General features: G+C 51.1%; 1 pseudogene; it reads right to left on the bottom strand.

The window, feature by feature from the left end:
- Positions 1 to 947: 947 nt before the first annotated feature.
- LOC148453861 (uncharacterized) lies at positions 948 to 1,819 on the bottom strand (annotated as a pseudogene).
- Between the last annotated feature and the right edge of the window lie 2,223 nt (positions 1,820 to 4,042).

Below are 4,042 nucleotides of genomic sequence, written 5' to 3'. Positions count from 1 at the left end.
CACGCCCGACGACACCTCTTAAAGACGGGCCCGCCATCAGTCTAAACTAAACTACCTAATCCCCTAAAGATACTTTCCAAGAACAGCGACGTCCCCTCTTCAGTAAGGTGAACTCCATCCGAACGGAACAGGTGAGAATCTCTAAAGCGTATCAAAGGATGATTTATCACCAGGCCACCTAAAGCTACCACTCTTTTTGCCACTAGGGAATTAACCTTGCGTCTTGCCTTGTCGACTAACACCCCAGGCCTCGCGCTCCTCCAACACTGCCTGGGAATGATAGCCAACCAAACCAGATTACACCATGGCCACCAGGAACAAATGGTCTCAAGATCCTTAACTACCTTGTACCTCAAATCTAAGGATGACTGAGACCCCAGATCATTGCCCCCCAAATGCAAGACTAGAACACCAGGAGCCCCAAAACACGACGCCATCTCTAACAGCAAACCTAGCAGCGCGTCCCAGCGCATACCTCTCCTGCCTAACCAGCGAATGCTGTCTACTGCTACAAATGACTGAGGGTCACACGCCAAGGGCGATGTAGCTGCCCAATGGATAAATGAGTGACCCACGACCCATATGGGTCGAGGGTCCAAATTAGCTCCTGCAAGAAAAAACACAATGTAACAAGGTTACCAAATGGAAGCCAAAACTTAGCACAAACGAAATGTCGGCATCAAAAGAGAGAAAGAAAGGTAGAGAAGATAAAAGACAGGGGGGAGGAGGAGGGGGAGCAAAGGGGGAAAAAAACCTAACTTGGCCCAAGGTGAAAACCTGAAAAAACCTGCCCGGATAACAATAGCCAATCAGTTTTCGTGGTTCAGGGCAAAAACAGGGCAAAATCCCTCAGGGCCCCCACCGATAACGGTGACGAGCGGTAACAGAAAAATTCCACGTTATAATAATACAATAGTAAGACAATATACAATGCAGAAGCAAACATATCAGTGCCGAACATAGCGTTTATAAGCGTTCGATTTCCATCGCCCTAGCACTTTAATTTCTGAAACCGACCATCCAGCACGGGCTGCGGCTGTAGCCGCCCCGATCCGAAAGGAATGGGAACCGTATACCCCTTGAGGCAAGCCGAGGTACTGGGTACACCGCTGAAGGACAGATCGGAATTGATACATGGTCAAGGGGGAACCATCACCATGGATCAACCACGCACCTGGCAAGTTGGGCCGAAGGCGCAAATACTGTCTGGCCAGCGCAACTGGGCAAACACATGCATCCGAACATGCCGCCAAATACACCCAGCGACCTCTACCCAACTGATCTGTTTTGGATCGCTGCAGCTTACACATCAGAGACCGGGCGACGATAATGTGTGAATAAAGTAAAGCAGGAGGGGCCCGATGAGAAGCAGCTACCAACTAGCTGATGTGAAAAGCCCCGTGAAAGGCCATCGCAAAAGCGAGCCGGAAAAGTATCGTTTCATAAGGGGACGTGCAAACATCAGACAATACAATCACAAACTAAAAAAAAGTAACGAAAAAGTAACTGGTCTTCTGGGGTCATCCTGAACCGGGGCCATTCTAGCCCAACCTTTAACAGCCCTTTGTACTAAGAATCCCTTGGTAAAATCCCGACGCCCATGCAAGCGCAAGAAAAACGAAACGCCGCAAATGATTCTCGCCACCACCGCCCTGGACTTACCAGCAGAATATAGACCCCATATAAAAGATAAAAAGACTTGGTAAATCCGCTTACCTCCGTCACGCTTGCGGGAGAAAAAGGACTCCCACTGGTTCCAGGCAGACTGGTAGGACCTCAACGTGCTGGGGGCGAGCGAGTGCCGCACTAACCCCTCCATTCCGGACAAATAACCTGCCAACAATGAGGGGGGCAGATATCACCAATCGCTGCCGCAGAAGGTGCAAGTTCCCTAAATCTAACCCATTGAAAGCGGGATAGCGCATCTGCAATGGAATTGTTTACGCCGGGAACATGCCTTGCTTCGAAGTGAACATTACATGCCAGACAGCGCAAAACAAGCTGTGCAAGGAGCCTGAGAACCGTCAAGGATGTAGACTTCTGCCGGTTAATACCATAAACTACCCCCAAGTTGTCGCACTAAAATATGACATGCCGGTTACGGAGCCGATCACCCCACAACTCCAGGGCAACAACTATGGGAAACAGCTCGAGTAAAAGAAGATTCTTGGTCAGCCCCCCGGCAACCCAAGATGAAGGCCACTGGGAAGCGGACCAAGAGTCCTCCAGGTAGGCTCCAAAACCAGTAGCACCGGCTGCATCCGTGAAAAGCTGCAGCTGTGCACTGGCAGCTGGGGGATGCAACCAAAAACTAATGCCATTGTATGTTTCCAAAAAAAAAAAACATCCCAAACTCGAAGATCTCTCCTAATTTCGGAAGACAATCGTATGAAATGATGGGGTCGGCGTGTTCCTGTGGTCGCTCTCTCTAATTTACGACAGAAAACCCGCCCCATGGGGATTACCCTGCATGCAAAATTGAAGAGCCCTAGTAACGATTGCCCTTGCCTCAAGGTAATCCTACCTAGTGACAATGCAAGCGTAATGGCGTCACGAAGCTTCGCTATCTTCTCTGCAGGCAAACGGCAACAACCGGCAGCCGTATCGATCTCGATACCAAGGTACGATAGACGAGTGCAAGGCCCCTCCGTTTTATTGGAAGCAATTGGGACCCCGAACTCACTAAACAAAGCCTGCAGAGAAAACATAAGCTCCGCACAATGAGGGGAACCAGCCGGCCCAACACATAGGAAGTCATCGAGGTAGTGGGCCACCCCGGACTCCCCAGTGCCCACGCAAACACACCAATGCAGGAAAGAACTAAAAGCTTCAAAATAAGAACACGACACAGAGCATCCCATGGGGAGACACTTGTCGAAGTAAAAGCCGTCCTCTAACCTAAAGCCCATGAACCGAAACGAGTCGGGGTGCAAAGGCAATAGGCGAAAGGCAGACTCCACATCGACCTTACCCAACAAGGCCCCCGTACCCTCCAATTTCACTAAACTAAGGGCATCTTCGAATGACTGATAACAAACCCGAGCTAACAATTCGGGTAGGGCATCGTTCACCGACCCCCCAGCTGGAAAGGATAGATGTTGTATCAACCTGAACTTCCCGGGGGCCTTCTTGGGCACCACTCCCAATGGAGAGAGAACTAAATTGAGCAAAGGACGGGCAGCAAAAGGCCCAGCCATGCGCCCCAGCTGCACCTCCTTGGCCACTTTGTCTTTCAGAATACCCGGCAATAGGTAAGCTGAACGTAAGTTTTTGGGTTCCCCTAACAGCACATTACCCACCACCGGGAGCTGAAACCCCTCGGTGAAGCCATCAAGCAAAAACAACGCCGTCTCGCGCAATGGGTACCTAAACAACCACTTACGGATTGCCTCCACGCGGACTGGCGATGGAGCTCTATGGAGCGGCACCGGACCCAGTAGGTCTGGAGCCAGCGGAAGAAGCAGGGGCAGGCAATCTGGGGCATTCCTTGGCTGGATGGGGGGCACCGCAACGCAAACAGTGGTGTCGAAAATGACACCGGGCTCCCGCTGCACTATTGCCGTTGTTAAAAGCAAAACAACGGCCTTTGGCAGCCAGAACCTTAGAGAAATGACTCTGGGCGTTTCCCTGGCCGCCGGACTTCCGTCCGGAACATACCTCAGTGGTCAGAGGAGCGGGCTGTGTTACCTCCAACCAGACTTCCACGTCCCTCCACCCCAAATCCATAATTTTTACGCCTGACTGTTTGCGGCGAAACTCCTCGTCGTACTGTCGCCATACAGGGCCGCGTGACGTACGGAAAAGCCCCTGAATCAGGTGAAGGTATCGTATCACGTTCATGGCCTCTTCCGGACGGGTTTTAAGGTAACAGCCCGCAAAAACATAAAAGCCACTGAGCCAATTTATATAAGAACGATGGACATCCTCCCCGATGCCCCCTTTCTTTTTTGCAGCGGCTAAAGCTTTGCGAGATTTGGACGTAAGAGCAAACACGTCAACGTACTTGCCCTTATTAATTTTCTCACGCATACGCGGCCTTAGC

This window comes from Taudactylus pleione, unplaced genomic scaffold (assembly GCF_031769625.1).
Source record: "Taudactylus pleione unplaced genomic scaffold, aTauple2 ptg001077l, whole genome shotgun sequence".
Lineage (NCBI taxonomy): Eukaryota > Metazoa > Chordata > Amphibia > Anura > Myobatrachidae > Taudactylus > Taudactylus pleione.
The sequence above is the reverse complement of the archived record's forward strand: the minus strand, read 5'-3'. Positions and strand labels throughout refer to the sequence as shown.